This window comes from Aptenodytes patagonicus, chromosome 23 (genome assembly GCF_965638725.1).
Source record: "Aptenodytes patagonicus chromosome 23, bAptPat1.pri.cur, whole genome shotgun sequence".
Classification (NCBI taxonomy): domain Eukaryota; kingdom Metazoa; phylum Chordata; class Aves; order Sphenisciformes; family Spheniscidae; genus Aptenodytes; species Aptenodytes patagonicus.
In genome coordinates, this window is record NC_134971.1 from 5,855,563 (window position 1) to 5,872,269 (window position 16,707).

Below are 16,707 nucleotides of genomic sequence, written 5' to 3' on the forward strand. Positions count from 1 at the left end.
CTGCGCCCCGCTCCCGCCCCGCTCCCGCACACTTGTCCTGAGTTGGCAGCTCCCCTCCGCAGCGCGGAGCAGGGGCAGTCCAAAAACCAGTAAAAACCAAAAAAACACCCCCGGAGCGAGCTAGCGAAGGGGTCCAGACGCAAAAAGGCACAGCGGGCAAAGGCCTCCCAGGTGCCCAGCAGTTCCTCTCCTCCAGCCCCGCTGTCGGGTCCCAAATGTGGGCTGGTCCAGGCGGGATGCAGGATGGCGGGCTGTAGGATGTGTGTGTGGGAGGGGGGATGTCAGGACGCCGGGATGTCGGAGCCCCCAGCTACCCCTCAGCGGCGGGAGGACGGGGAGCGGGGGAGCGGGCGAGGCGGTGGCGGCGGCGGCAGCATCCCAGCCCCGGCGGCGCGGCTGGCCGGCAGCATCCCCGGGCGGCGCGCAGGCTGACTTCCCGGGGTTGTCATGGCAGCGGCTCCATCACTGACCGGCACTTTGGCTCCCGCACACCCGCACGCACCGAGCACCCGCGCACAGGCGGGCGGGGAGCGGAACGGCGGCGCACGCTTCACACGCCAGCCTTTAACCCCCGCCGCACCACGCTCCTTGGGGGGGGGGGGGGGGCGGGATGTCAGGACCCCCACCCTTTCCCCTCGCTTCCCCGGCGTGCTTACCTGAGCCCAGCAGCCGGCACCGGACTACCTCTAACGTTTGCCCTCCTCTACCTCCGCACCATCCCCACGCCAGGCGGCAAAGCCACTGTGCAGGAGGGGAAACTGAGGCACAGGACAATTCCCTCGCGCCCCCCCCCGCCCCCAAAAGTCAGGCAGGTGGTGACGAGGAGAGGCAGGAGCGTGCCCTCCTGGTCCTCTGCACCTCAGAGACACACAGCATGAGCTTAAGTGGCAAATTCCTCCCCAGCCGTGAGCACGATCCCCGCGTACTTTTTATCAGCTCATAATTTAACAAATACCGCGTTTGCTTATGCCTAGTAATTCCTCCTTCCCTCCGCTAGCGGCTAAACACATTAATATTTCCAGGCACAGTTTCATGCTGGTAAAAGGTGCCGGGGAGCCATCCTCGGAGCGCAAAGTCCTGGAGCCACTGAGCAAGTGCGGAGCCAGCAGCCGAGCCACAGCTTTCGGGGCGCTGCGCCCCTGGAAGCCCCCCCCAGAGCTGCAGCAGCCCGGCGTTAGGGGAAGCCAGGCCTCCTCCGCCCGCTGTCCCCGATGACTTTTCCGCGACACGGGACCTTATCCAAAAGTCCTCCCTCCCTCATCGCGTACTGTGCAGCTATTACATGGCACCTTTTTTTTTTTTTTTTTTTTTTCCCCTGAAATTGCTGCCAACCTGAGCTGGATTCAAACTGGTGACCTAGATGTGAAAGGATCCATAGCTTGTTACTAATCCCTGGAGTCTCCGAATCCCCTGTAAACTACTGCTTAATTCACTAACTGTGCTATTTAATCTCTAAAACATTATGAGCTGTGCCGGGTAGAGGAAACGCTCAATCAAATAAAGCTTTATTATTATTGTGCGTGCTGATAGGTCATATGAGAAGGGGATTGCTTTGCAAGTCACTCCACTTCTTCCCCTTCTGAAGGCTCTGCTCCTTGAATTTAGCGCTGGTGTGACGTGCTGCCTCAAGTCCTACTTTTCCCCAGAGGAGACAGCAGCTTTCCCCAGCTCTTGGCAAGGAGGAGTTTAATCTCCACAGCTCGCTCTGCTCCTGGCCAGTCTGGCAAGGGAGGGGTAAACTCCTGCCTTTAGCAGCCCCCCTTTGGGCCCACAGATTACATGGGAGGGGTCTCTGAAACCTAACTGTAAAAAGCGAGACCGTCAGCAGGGTGAAACTCCTTGTACAGGGTTTGTGGCATTGCACTGGGGTGCACAAGTCAGCGGGGAAAAATAAAAAGATGCTGCTTTTGCCGATTGCTGGCAGCACCCAAGCACCCCCGGGCAGGATGGGGACCCCGCCGTGCTACCTATTCGCTGCTGGGCAACACCCTCGCGTGCAGGACCTACAAGCCATCGCCACGCTCATCACGCAAGAGCTCGCTCTCTTTGTGAGGCTGCTCCTTTGGGTGGGCAGAGACCATCTCCTGAATCAGCAAAACCAAAGGGATTCTAATAACCACAGCCAGTTAACCTTTTAACACAGCCCAGATCGCCAGAAACATCTTAAATCACGAGAGAAAGCACCTGCCTAAGCTGAAAGCATGCGAGGTTGGGGCAGAACGTGACCTGCTGAGCAGCTTCAGCCCTTCCAAGGGCTGAGTTTGGCCCACTGTTAGGAGGTCATCAGCGTTGTTTGAAAATCCCAAGGAATTTAGTATGCAGGAGCTGGCGATATTGGATTTAAAGCCCAGCAGAATCCCTGGTCTATCTCCCCGTCTCCGGCTCTCCCTCTCTTGCATACATACAACGTACATATAAATCAGCCTGTCACAGCTCGTCTCTTTTCTGACAGCCGTAATTGCTTCAGACTATAAAAATATCTATAGACAATAAACACAACGCATGAAAACAGCAAAGAGAAAACGAAATCAAGATTCCTTTAAATAATTCAGTTGCTCCAGCAGCAGAGGAGCCAGCAACTGAGTCCAGCTGTGAAGGTTCAGCAGCAAGAGAAAGAGAGCTTTGTAGCCTCCTCTGGGGATGAGAGAGTCTTTTTTCCTTCGTTGGTTTTTTGACCACAGCAGAAGAAGAGTCTGCCGTACACGGGCTAAGCCGCTTGCAAAGCAGCACCTATCCGAGCACGAAACGCAGCCTCCTGCTTTCAGCTTCTTCCCTTTCTTCCTACTTAGATAAAAGTCTTTTTTTCTTCCGTTGCAAGCAACAGGCAGGAGACAAACAGAACGAGCAAAGCACAGGCACACTCCAGGTATACATTTATCTCTGTATCTATCTCCTCAACCTCCTTCTTTCCAGCAAGGCTAAAGGCCCCCCTCTCCTGGCAGAGACCACAAACAGGGTGGTTTGTGCTTTTGCACAAGCAGCGCGGGCAGGGAAGGGAGGGCTGGCATGGCTCGGGACCGCGGTGGGAAGAGGAGCAGCGGCAGGGACGGAGGCAGGGGAAGGATTTCCCCTGAGGTGTTGGCAACTGGCAGGGAGGATGCCGCAACCACGGACAGGGAAGGGGTTAGAAGGAGCAAGAGCCCGTGGGTTTGCTTGGCAGAGGAGCATCTCTATCGGAGCGACGATAGCTGGGGAGGGGGAGTCTTGCAGGCAGAGCGGAGGGCAGCGACTGCAAGCCCGGCGGTTTCTCAACCAGGCAAAACTGTTTTCAGCAGATATTTACTCAATTTTCCAGAAAGAGATTGGACAGGGTGAAAGGCGGCAGTGCCAGTTCACAGCGACTCCCGTAAACATCTTTCTGTCCTTGGCTCACGTGGGTCCTCCCGCTGGCCGGGGCGGGGGGGGGGGGGGGGGCTTTCATTTTAAGCAAATTGGTCCCAAAAAAAGCCCCCCAGGGAAGAACCGCTGTGTTTGGCCCAGGCCAGCGTTTCCCGCAGTCAGCTGCAAGGGATCTCGGCTCCTTCTGCAAGGCCCGGGAGCCTTCCAGCAAATGCTGCCCCAATCTCAGGCTTTTTGAGCAAAACCAAGCCTAAGCATCTAATCTGCAGATTCGAGTGGTCCCGAAGGCTGATAACCAGATGCAAAATTGCAGTTAAGGCTCCTCTATCAAGTAAAACAACACGATTGCTGCATTTTTTTGGCTTTCTCAGAAATATCGAGCACAATTCTAGCATCTATTTTGCATGTAGCTGCTTGCAGGGACGGTTGATAGATCCTCCCATACAACCCGTGCCTATATACCTGCCTGCAAACCTATACACATAGAATACTTCGCCTCCCCACACTGAAAGATTTCATTCCTGGGGAAAAAAAAAAAATTACTTTCAATAAGTAGGTCATAGCAAGGCAATTTGTACAGACAGATTTTTTCTTTTAATTCCTTTTTTTCCTTTTCAGGAAGCTGATAGATGGCAATCTATAACCCCAAAGTGGAAATTTATTTTTAATCTGAAATTGCCAAATATGATCAGAAACATAATTTATGCTCAAGCCATTCTCGCTCCTTCAAAATGAAAACATGATTTCGTAACCTCATTCGTGCTATCACATACCACATTATTCCCCAATAAGCCCAGAGTTGCAAAAAAGTGCTTAATTTTCTTGGCATTAGTCAGGTGAATGACACACGAGTCCGGGGGAGCTTTTCCTGAATAACTCTGGAGCCCTCAATGCCTACAACCATTCACCACGGACACAAAGGCCGTGGGCTCCCGCTCCGCTCCCCACGCTGACTCATTTATCCCCTCGTTAACGGTGGCCCCAATTAAGGAACAATGATTGAGAGCCTTACTGGGCTGGAGCCATTCTGAGCCCTGCTGGCCCCAAAGGCATTCCTCCGCCGAGCTGGAGAAATTGCCCAACTGGGGACGTTTCTAGGCCAGTTTTCTGAATGCAAGAAGCATCCTCACGGGCACTCAGCCCTCAATCCCTTACACTGAAGGCAGGCAGTGACTACCAGCACCCTCTTCGTGGTGTTTAAAAACAACGCAGGAGACCCCGTTAATCCCCGCTAAAGATGACGGTAACATTTAACTGGCATTTATGTAAACGTACAGTAACCACCCTATTAAATTCAAATGAAGTGCGCTTTCGGGAGCCTTCCCCTAAAGCCACGCCGAGATCCGCTGCCCTGCCGCCTGCTCTTTGCACCAGGCGCCTCGCCGTAAAAAGGAACATTTTGTTTGCCCTTTAAAAAACTGATGGGCTTGGGTTTGTCGCTTGCTCTCATCGTGTTCAGGGGCTTGGGATTTTCAAGCACCAGTTAACTCCTTCCGGGGCACCCCCGGCTGAGCTGCGCTGCCTCGTGCTCGCTGCAGCCGAGGGGCTGGAGGACCAGCCGCCCTGCAAAAGGTTGCAAAAGCCTGTCCCAAGCCGGTGCTTCAAAGCCAAAGCCAGCAAAGGCTTCACCTCCCCCTGCAACATCTCAAGAGGTAACCCAGAAGGTACCACCTGAGGAAGAGGAAAGCCTCGTCACTAGCTGCCAAAATACCCCACAGCACTGCCATCCCTTATATACGCAGAGATACCCGGCAGCATCCTTGAGAATGCTCCGATGTACATTACAGATGGGCCAGGCAGCGCTGCAGCTTGGACACGAGCTCGGGGAGGGATGCACAGCAGTCCCCAAGGCCTGGCTTTTCCTTCGGGATTACTCCTTTCTCCCGCGGTTCTCAGTGTTTGAGCCTTTTACAATAGCCCCGCCAACACAGCACGCGTATTTATGAAGCGACACCTCCATACGTGCAGCCTTAATATTAAACATCTATACAGGGAGTTAAAAAAAAAAAATTATCGAGGAGATACTGAGCCACGCTGGCACAGTCAAAGTTATGAACAGGGATTGATCCTTGGTACAAATCAATATTGGTTCTATATAAACCTGTTTCTCGTCGCATTGTTGTGAGGTTACGTCGCTATATTAACGCCCCGCAAGGCATCCTTTACACTCGCTCTGCATCCACGGCAGCGTTTGATTGGGATGAATCAGGTGCCAGAGACAGCTGACGACATGGGATAAAACCATGCCATTAGCCATCTAATAGCATTTCACAGGCGCATGACATTAACCCGGTGCTCCACAACTCAATCCACTCTGCGTTTTTACAGGAGTAAGTGCGCACGGGAAGAGCGGAAAAGCTGAATAGGCTGAAAAGCAAAGCCAGCCGCGCCTCGGGTCCCACTGCGGACATGTGGGAGCTCCAGCACGGCGACCTTAAATGTCAAGACATGAGCTTCTCCCCCTGAATCTCTGCCCGCAGTTTGGGGGCATTTGTGAGCTCTGCGTTGAATAACCCTTTGGAGGAGCAGCTCCAAGAGCTGCTGTGCCTTCTCCTGGGCAGCAAGGATGGCCCCAAAGAAGACACACCAAGCCAAACCTTCCCCAGCCATTCTGGGTATCGACGCACGCATCCTAAACCCCGGGGGGAAGCAGGAAGGTAAATGTCCCTGGCTGACACTGGCCCATCACCACATCTACCCCCCCTTCACCTCATTTTCCCCAGCCAAGCCCTTTCCTACCAGAAAGCCGCTCGGTCCACGCAAACCAGGAGGAGCAGGCACCAGGAGAGGAGTAGATACCTTGAGTTTAGACCACAGTGTTCAATAAAAAGCAGATATTAAGAGCAGAGCCCCTGAAATCCCTCTTTTGAAACCACGGAGCATGCTCAGCAGCTCTTAGCGAAACCCCAGCCCGCTGCCAGGTATTCGGCGTCTTTGAAAATCAGACTCTCCCGGAGACACTGGTTTGCCTTTTGCCCCGCAGCTGGCTTTGGACCTGGATCGCACACCCGCAAAAACAGGGTGGCGAGATGCAAGCTTTGCTTTCCGACTGCCGACCGGCCACAGCCAAAAAGGGGCTTCTTCAGATGCACCTCAAACCTGCGCGCCTGCGCCTTGGCGGGCCCCATCTTTTGCCAACCTGAAGTCTCATTTCCCAAGGCACCGAGGCTGCCAAACTGCTCGAGCGCTCCTCGGGAACACAAGCCTGGCACGCTGCTGTCTGCCTGCATCAATTTTAGTTTTGCCACTGGTCCTCTGACCCTCGCGGCGCTATGCATCCAAGAATAATATTAATAATAGTCATGCCATTAAGCAAGATGTTTGGCTTGAATCTGAAGATTTTGAGAAATGATCTCATAAATTTAATTCCCGGGTTACCATCTTTGAGCGTTAAACAGGCACAGTCGCCTCTGAATTCTGGGAAATGAGCATAATTACATGGAGATCGACAAGGCACAAATGCCAAGAATTCTGTTAACCTTTAATACTGCAAAAAAAACTCTCCCCTTGTAATTATCTCTTTCCTTTGTCTTAAATGTTACTGATGAATATTTAGTGAGATAAGCAAATAAAAGGAGGCTGAGGGGTGCAAGGAAGTGTAGCCCTCCGCAGAGTAAGTCTGCAAACCTCACAGCATCGCTGCGGATCGGGGCTGGGGGGCAGGCTGGGACCCCGGGTCACAAAATCTGACACCCAGGACAGCGACACCCCCACGGTGACATGCAGCCACTGCAGAGCCAGCGGAGGGTCGTTTGAGTTACACCAAAATCCAAATTAACTCCCAGCGCTGCTGCAAACGCACCTTCGCTCAGGTCCGTGGCGCGGGCAGGGAGCGATCCCGCGGCCCCCAGCGGAAGGGTTTCAGATGCCCTTTCTCCAAACCGAACTTTGTCTTGGAATAAAACTTCCTGGGTAAAAAACACATCACCTTCCAAACATATCCTCCCTAGGGTTGCAAATGGCACTGCCCTCTTGCTGCACATTGAGTCTGATGGAAAGAAGATTTTCTCCCGGCGTGAACTGCATTAATATCTGTCACCACTCTGGCATTTCTGCCTATAATGATGAAAAATATGTGCAGAGAATGCGGGGTGCTCTCAGCATCACCTCCCTCCCCACGAAGCGAAATTAGAAGCAGCTGCTCCCGTTCCCGTCCTCTTTACGGCCCTACAGCATTATCTCTGGAAGCTTATTATTTGGGAGATGGCATGGGGATAACCGAGACTCACGACCTATACATATTCAAAATGTGCCTTGCTGCAGACGGGGGCTCAGCTCTCCCCTCCCCTGAGCTGGAGACCAGTGTAAAGGTCACTCTCCTCTTTTAATGTCACGTCAGACCGACCGCTGTGTGAACAAGGAAAGAAAAAAGGCACATCTCCCTCGCCGGACGGAGAAAACCCGTCTCTGTCTTGGGAGGAGTGTGCCAGCATGAGGTGGCCGGGCTGTAACCGCCTGCAACACCAAACGCTTTTGGACCACCGTCCAGGAGCCCTGGAAGAGGTGGAAGGAGCTTCCTCCTGGCTTTGAAGACGCTACTTTCAACTGCATCCCAACCAGCAGACGGACCCGCTGGTTGGGATGAGCAAGGAGGCAGCGAATCCCGTGCCATGGAGGAGGGGGATTGCAGCACATCCCTGCACTTGCCCCAGAACGCTGCAGGCAGCAGGGGGGACAAGAGCAAGCAGGGGGGACAAGAGCAAGCACTGGTCACGAGCGTACCGGCCCCAGACCTTCGGGATGTCACGCGCCAGCTTGCCCAGGTCCTCCCGCTCTTCGCTGCTGCTGCGAGCTGTGCTCAACCCAGCTGGAATCGCACCTCCCCATCGCTCTGCAAACGCATCCAAAATTAATCGACGTTGCCCAGGCCACCGTGTTTGTGAGCTGGTCCACCTCGGAGTCCCACCAGAGAGGCTGGGTGCCATGGGAGAGGCGGGAGCAGTCCGCAGAGCAAACTTTCCCTCCAGCCTCAAAGCGAGACCTTTACAGACTCCCTCCTCCCTCGTTCCAGGAGGAACGAAGCCAAAGCAGTATTTATTCACAGAGGACCGGGGAGAAAAATGAAATAAAAGAGGTTAGCTCATTAAGTACGACACCTAACCCTCCCAAGAGAGGTCTGAGGAACTGGCTTTGCAGTCACTGAGAGGAGGAACACGTGTCAAACAAAGCCCAGAGCCAGAGCTGCTAATGGCAGTGAGGGCTCCGAGGTGGGCAACACCACAACCGGCTTAGACCTGGGGTCCCAGCGGCCCCATCCACCACCCTCCCGGTTACTTCTGACCTCAGGACGTGGGAGATGTTTGCTCTCCTCCCTCCCCTCTCTCTTTTTGCTTGCCTTCAACTGGAGCAAGCTTTCTAGTCTCCAAGCTGCTTTTATGTCCCTTTAAAAGGTTATAAAAGCTGTCTTTATATTCCAATAAAGGGATATAAAAACAACCTTTTTCGCAGTTCAATAAACGTGGTTAACTTTTCCCCCCATTAATACTCTTTGCCTCGGCACCGTGTGCATGCGCGGGCTGCTGCAGGGCACAGAGGAGGATGGGGCTTCAGGCATCACACCCCGAAGCAGGAGACGGTACAGTGTCCCAAAGGAGAAGGAGCAAGAGGCCGAGCTCGGGTCAAGCTCGGGGCAACAGGCAGGTCTGATGCCAAGCAGAGACGGGCGTCATAACCCGAGCTGCTGCCCGGAAAGGAGAGAGATGAGGCTACAGCAAGAAACTAATCGCCGGGTACCCTGTGCTGGTGCATTTACTCCAGAGAAAATACCTCCTGAAAGCTGGCTTGGGCCAGGGAAGGGCTACGCTGTGGCATGACAAAAATTCAAAGGGACCAAGCGACGGACTACATACATCAAGGGGCGAGCAGACGCCCAGCAGGGTTTTGCATCTCCTGTCAAAGCTCCCCTGAACGTAAGTGATGATAAACTGCAGCCGTCCCTGGTCAGCATCCTTGCACGATCTAGCTAGCAAGCTGCAGCATCTCGGACCGTGCCACCTTTCCTCCTGGGTGACAAGGGACAGGTCACTTCGCTCGCTGGCAACCCCCTGCTCTTTGCAACATCCATTTAGACCTGACGGACCGCCGGTCAGGGATCGTCCCTTTCAGAGCATCGGTGCTGCGCGCAGCGTGACGGGACCCTGCTCCCCACCGCAGCCTCCAGACACGGCTCTAATTATTATTTACCGTTTGTGCAGCCATCCTGTGGCTCACAATCAGTCTTCCTCAAAAGCGCCTCCTTCCTTGGAAGAGGATCTAAACCCGTCCTGCCACCCGTCCAACAGCCTCGCCGGGCATTAAAACAAGGAGGTATATTATTTTTTTGTGACAGCCTGTTCTGCAAGGTGAACACAACTCGTATGAATCAAACCGACCCGGATTTCATACATCATTCCCCAGCACCACCAACACGAAGGGCAGGAGGGGGTTCGGCTGCCGAATACAGAGCAGAGGAGCGTGTTTATCAGCGGTGATCTATTAGTGATCGGGAGACTGCGGGGCGCTGGGACCGTGGCTGCCGGCACAACGCTGCCGGAGGGAGAGGAGCGGGGAAGATGTGAGTCCATAAATAAGGCGTGCCTGGCACGAGCAGCTATCGGGAGCAGAAATTGAAGCCCAGCACCAAGAGTCTTTCCAGTCTGCGCCCACACTCCCTGACGTAATTTAGCTCCCCCTGCCCCTCCACACGGACCGTGGGAGGGGGACCATGCTCTGACCAGGGCAGGAGCAGAGAGGATGATCTCGTACGCTTTCGCCAAGAGGCTCCTTGCCCCCGCCACGCACCCTGCCCCAGCTCACTCCTTCACACCCCTGCAGGCTGAGCCCCCTCTGCCACCGCCGGCTAATTAATCTAGCTAATTGCCATTACCGGGCTCCTTTTTGAAGGCTGCAGAACGACAAGGGCAAAGGGAGAAGGTGAGCATCCGGGGCTCCCCAGGGAATTCAGAAGTGTTTACAGTCCCCGGGCACGAGAAAATCCATACTCATCCTGGCTCCAGGAGGCAGGGCTGCCCTCCCACGCTCCTATTAGCAATTTCCAATCATCTTTTATCGGGCCTGCATTGATTTGCTGCTCATTTCGGTGGGAATGAAGGCCTAAGAGCCTCGACCCGGTCTCAGCCGAGGAATCCAGGCACAGAGCCGACGGTGCCGGTAGGAGAGCGGAGGGGAGAGACTGACTGGGACGCTGACACGGGTTCAGCTGTGCCGTTAGCAGAGCAGAAGCAGAGCTGCCATTTCAAAACAGCCTCGCACATCCCGCTGCATCTTTTCCGCAGCCGGTCAGCATGTGTGGAAGAGGGGAGCAAGGGCAGGAGGGGCTGGGGGCTCCTCCTCATCTTTATTTAGGGAACTCATTCCGTGCTGGGGAGGGGGATTTGCACTGTGCCCCTTTCTAGCAAGGATTTCTGGAGCCCTGTCCCTGCCTGCTGGGAGAAGTCAACCGGATCCCACGCTCCAAAACCCAGCCCTGCAGAGCAGCTCGGGGTCAGTTATTACCCCCGGCTCCGGGAGGAACAGGCTGCTAACGCTACACTTCTTGTTTCCAAGCCAACATTTCCAAGTAGCTTGTAAAACACAAATTCTGTTAGGAATCATCTGAATATTTTGTTCCAATAATGCCATAACACCAGCGTACACATTAGCACACACACCACACGGAAAGGAGTATTTGAATATCAAAACAAAGTGAATTTACAGGGTTTTTTGTGTTTGGTTTTTTTTTTCCCCTGGCAAAACCATCACTGCAAGTTATCAGTTTCCAACTGTTTGCACCACAGTTTTTCTCTGCGCGTCCCTGCCCTCATCAAACCCGCCGCTCTCTGCACCCCGTGTCCTCAGATAACCCGAGATGTGCAGACACGGGTACAAAAGGACCTTGCAGCCTCCGGGAAGGAGACCCCAGTGCCAGCAGGGAAGCAAGCAGGGTGGCAGCTCTTTGAGCCCTGCAGAGGAGACGGTGGGAGATGCAAAGCTCCGTGTGTCTGAGCCTCAGATATATCCCTCTGCACCCAACAGCACCCACCTCATCCCATCACATGCTGCCCTTCTCGGCAGATTGGGGGGGGGGGGAACATGCATTAAAAGCCACAACTTTATTGCATTTAGACTTAATTATATACATATTTTTTTTTTAATGCCCCTGCATTTAGAGAACGAGAGCCGCTCTCTAAAACACCCCAGGAAATATTAAGATGGGAGCGCCGATTCAACGGAGAATGGTTCACAAATGCCTGCAGCCAGGCGGATGAAAGCCAAGGGCTGCAAGCCTTGGATGTGCCTCACTTCAGACGGCGCGGGAGAAAACACAGACGCTCTTAAAACTCTGCCCCAGATCTGCCAGCACAGAAACTTTAACTCTGCTTTGAACCAGGCAACTGAATTATCTCCCCAGGAAGCAGCCGCCTCCGGGCAGCGCTCGGGAGGCGATGGGGAAGCGCAGCCCGGCCCTCGCTGGTGTGGATAATGGCGGGGTCCAGCGCCTGCCCGGCGGGTGGTGGCCGAGGTGATGCTGCGGGAGCGACTGTCACCGAGCTGGGCAATGCTGGGGCTGCCATACTCAGGACCCTGCAAGGGACGGGTTAAGGAGAGAGGGGGCTCTCCCGAAATTGCCCCGCATGGGGATGCGGCGGTGAGCCCGGTGCCGTCACCGGGTAAACTTTGCCACCAGGAAACAAGGCTTTGCTTCTAAGCACGTGTCTCTGATGCCAATTACAAGCATGTAACGAGCAAATTGGGTCTGATCCGGAGGGCCTGAGAGCAGCAGCTCTTCAGCTTTGAGACAGTCCTCATATTATTTAAGGATCCGCTGCCCATTTTTTCCCCTCTTGCTTTTTTTTTTTCTGTATACCTCCAGGCAGTCGGGAAAGAGAACGGGGAGATGAAATCTGGAATACCATGAGACGTGAAGCCCTACAATGAGCATGTTTGATTCCCCCTTCTCTCCCCACCAGCGGACACTGGTGCCCCACACCGAACAAAGATTGAGGGACTTCTGTCCCACGCTGAAATTGGGCTGTCAAAGCCCTTGCTGGCACCCGCCGTGCCTTTCGACTGGCATCAGCGCACAGCTAGCAAACGAAGCAGGCCAAATTTCTCCCTGGCGTAGCTTAATTAAAGTCAATGATGTTACACCAGGGAGGAACCTGGCCCACTGTCCTGAGCCGGAGTCCACAACAAGTCCAGCTGGCAACTCGCAGGCAGCTCAACAGCGGCAGGAAGGATCCCTGGCACCGGGAGCAGCGCTGGGAACTGTATTCGGCATTTGCGAGTGGGAGACAAACTCAATAAACACAGCACTAAGTAAACCAGATCCGTAATAAATAACAACAACCCGTGTTTCGCCTCTTCCAAATGCTACAGAGAACCGGACCAAATCGTCCTCCCAACTCCCATGAGCGGTGGGGACATTTCATTAGCCCTATTACACTGACAGGGAAAGAGTCACTGGGAGCTTAATAATAATAAAAATCCATTATGTTACAGCGCTCGTCATCTGTGTCACTAAACCAGCTCCAAAAGGCAGGGAAATGGCTATGCTTGTTTTAATGGGGGGGGGGGGGGGGATGGAGATGCATGAGGGGGTCAGCAATTAGCTTCAGGTCGCTCATCAAGCCAGACCCGAAGTTTGCGGAGTGGTGCCACGAAGCCATGTCCCGGCTGGGCTGGTGAGCTCGAAGCCGCAAGCAGGATGGATTGGGCAAGCTGCTGTTTCACAGCCTTTAATCGAAGGAGGTCTGTGCCTGGCCGGAGAGATCTGCTACAGCTCGGCTCTGTCTACCCGACCGAACCCGTGCCAACAGACCCAGGGGAGGTCCCACCAAAACTTTTAACGTGGTTATACGCTAACAGCACGAGGGGTGCAATTACCCAGCGACTGCGGTATGATTACACGGTAGCTACGCTTTCCATACCTGTAATTTCTACTACACTCATACAACTCCAAGGCTAGCTCCATGGCTGCAAATTAATTAGAGCGTAAGTGCAGTATCAGTGGTGCCACTGGATGCCAAAAACACACAGCCACGGTGACCAGGAAGCCAAAGTCACAATTGTGGAGATGTAGGTGACCTTACAGCTGAAATGTAGAGAAATTCCAGTTACGGGGACTAGTGGGTGGTGACGAGGTTATTCAACAGCCTTACCACGGTGTAATTACACTGTATTCCTAAGGTAATTACAGCCCCGCTATTATATGCTACAACCCTCCATTTCACGCCCAATCCCATAAGGTAGATTCAGAGGGATAAAAGGCAGCAGCAAAAGACACCTGACTGTTGCAAGAAGGAAGGACGGACACGGGTTGACAGGGGCAGCAAAAAGAGAGGAGGTAGGGATGGAAATGCTCCAGGCGTCCGGAGACATCGCTAACACCCAGACCTGCCCCGCGGGCATGCCAACCCGCCGATGCTCCGGGGATTCAGACCAGGCAGGGGGAAAGAGCTCGGCTCGGTTGACTGGGATCTATGGAGGAGGTATAAGCATTCATCAAAAGCCAATCTGCTTTTGAAAAGCAGAAAAAGAGGTTACTTCGGATTAATTTTTCACTTCAGAAGCTTTATGGGTGAGTTCTGAAACTGTCAGGTCGAGACGCTTCAATATTTTCTGAATGAAAAGCTCAAGTGCTGGTTCAAAACACTTCTCTGTTTGGCTTGTCAGGTAATTTGTACCCAAACATTTAAATTAAAAATTTCTGTTGGCTCATCTGTTTTTCGGGGAGGGGAGGAGAAGGATTTGGAACTTTTGCTTATTTCTCAATTTCTGAAACTTTGATTCTTCATACTCCAGGGTTGAACGGGCGGAAGGGAAACCTAAAAGCCCATCACAGAGTGAGAGCATCCAGCCCCAGCTAAAGGGATGAGTTCGCCCCTACAGCCCCTTCCCCGTGTCACATCTGAGCACGCTGTGGTGTAGGGTATTTTTTCTGGCAGCACTGTGCCACTCTCCTCCGACGCAGCGATGGAAGGACGAGCCATCTGCTAGCGCACAAGGCCACCCCAAACAGGGGACAAGCTTGGGCACCCCACTCGGAAGGAGCAGCCCCCCAGCATCCCAACCCTGAGCCACCTTTCCAGAAACCACCAGAGTTTTCCGGACGCTGCCAGGGCTTTCTGCCTTTCAAGTCAATGGGATTTTTGCCCCTTGAGCTCAACCTGCACATTTCCAGCGCTTGCCTACGCCCAGACCAGCATGGGGCTCCTCCGCCACAAGGCTGGGTAAATATTCAGGTTATTAACTTCCACCCGGCTCCGTCAGGTCCCATTTGGACCTCCGGTGCTGCACGAGCTTATTTAAAACTAACTCAGGTTACTCAACGCAGCCCAGTCCCAGCCAGGCAGACAGACCTGACGTGACTTACAGGTCTCCTACTGCTCCATATCTCCACCTGATCTCCTTTGCCTGGTACTATTTGCATTCGTATTTCCACTTGCTCACGAGGTGGCGGATAGGAAGATGCGGGCACAGGAGGGGACGTGCGGTACGGTATCCGTGGCGTAATTCAGCAAGGTCTCCGAATAAATCAAACCCTTTCCGGTGCACAGCACGTCACTGCAACGAGAGACTATTCCCCCCCGGCGCGCCGAAAACGTTTATGCAGAGCAGACGTGTGGGCATGAAAATACAAATCAGATGGGACACAGACTGTGCTTGCACTGTTTTTCGTGGTTTTTTTTTCCTTCTTCCTTCTTTTTCTTTGTTTTAAGTCTAGCTGGGCCAAATTCTTTATCATCTGCTTCTGCGGAAGCCATGCGGAATTTGTGGAGAACAGCATCACCACAATCACGGAAGAAGGCAAATCCCTGCGGGATGCGAGACCACATCCCCAGGGAGCAACTCCCGGCGTGGCATCCACGTGGACCGGCTCTCGCCTCTTTGGGTGCAGTTTCACCCAGGGAAACCCATCCTTTGCAAGGTGCAAGCACGCCTGCCATGGGAAATAAGGGCTGAGCTATTGCAGGAATGGCTTCCCCATCTCCATTAGGGCCTCAGCTAAGCCACCAAGCCTGAGCGTTGATTATATCTTTCATTAGGAATGACTGAATGATGTTTTTAAACTGGAAAATGAACTCGCAGCTAAGAGGAAACACTTTCTTGGCGAGGCTGTAGAGGAGGTTCCCCGCGGGATAGATGCAGTTGTGAGAGTCAAATTTAAATTGATATTAGAAAATTTCCTGAGGGGAAAGAAGTCATATGCTGCCTGCAGAAACGGCATCTCACAGAGAGCTGGCTAGAAAATGGAAATCCACTGAAACTCAAATATATATATTTTTAAATGGAAAAAACCCACAAACCACCACAAACCCCTAACTTCCCCATCTCAGCAGAAATTCCCAAAAAGTAAAATATCCATGGAATGGAATTTTTTTTTTTCCTCTCCTTGGAAGTACCATTTCAGTTCATGCAAGAAGAACATTTCAGCTAGCTCCCAGCTCCTGAAAGAGCCACCTGGGTTTCACAAACTCCCTTTAGATGGGACACATGGCAAGTTGCCTTCCAGATGGGCTTGGGTGGGGAGGACTCCCCCCCTGCCTCCCAGCAGGTCTCCCTGGCCAGCAAGGACAACTCCTCCTGGCTTAGCCATCAGACAGCCAAACCGCTGAGCTCCTTCCAGGCAACCAGCCATCATCTAGATTTAGATTTTCCCAATGGAAAATCAATTTCTCTGGAAAAATGGACATTGTCCCAAGAAACCGTGTGGTTTTCGCAATAAAGGCACTTTCTGGGGGGAAATGTGCTTCGATGGAAGATTCCTAGCCAGAGTTTCAAAGGTGGCTTTCTCCAGGCCTTACTCGCCGTGCCCTGATGGGCGCTTGGGAATCAGCAAACGGGGGGGCAAAGCGAAAAGACACGGACATGAAAGCGGGGAGCAGGCTGCCCAGGTGGAGACACGAAAACCTCTCATGCATCGGCCTCCCTCGTCTACCTCCAACCTGACAAAAGCACCAGGAGCTTGCACGCTGCAATTTGCATTCGCAGGGCGAGCGGGGACCGCTCCAGATGCATTTCACAAGGGGACCCTTCAGATCAGATTAACAAAAAGCCGCCGATGGCGACAGCTCCTCTTCTGCGCCGCCGCCTGCTAACAATTTACTGTAACAGCCTCTGAAAAGGGACACACATTCCTTTAGCATTTATGCACTACTCAGTCCAAGGAAAGGTGAAGGCTCTTCGGGGAGCGCAGCCTTGAGGCAAGCTGGAAGGATGCTGCCAGCACGCACTCGCCTCCACCCCGGGGCATCGCTCCTGGCCACGCTGCTCGTCCCAGCCCACCAGCGCGGGGACACAGCCATCCAGCCTCGGCGCTGCTTCAAATGCCGTCCCTCCCTTGCCTGTCACCGATTTTCTTAAATAAAAGCATCCAGCATGGCCCGC

At 53.4% G+C, this 16,707-nt stretch overlaps 1 protein-coding gene across 2 annotated transcripts in view; it reads right to left on the reverse strand.

The window, feature by feature from the left end:
* Nucleotides 1–16,707, reverse strand: part of LOC143170399 (protein CEPU-1) — a 367,739-nt gene that overhangs the window by 146,942 nt on the left and 204,090 nt on the right. The gene's annotated exons all lie outside the window — the stretch shown is intronic.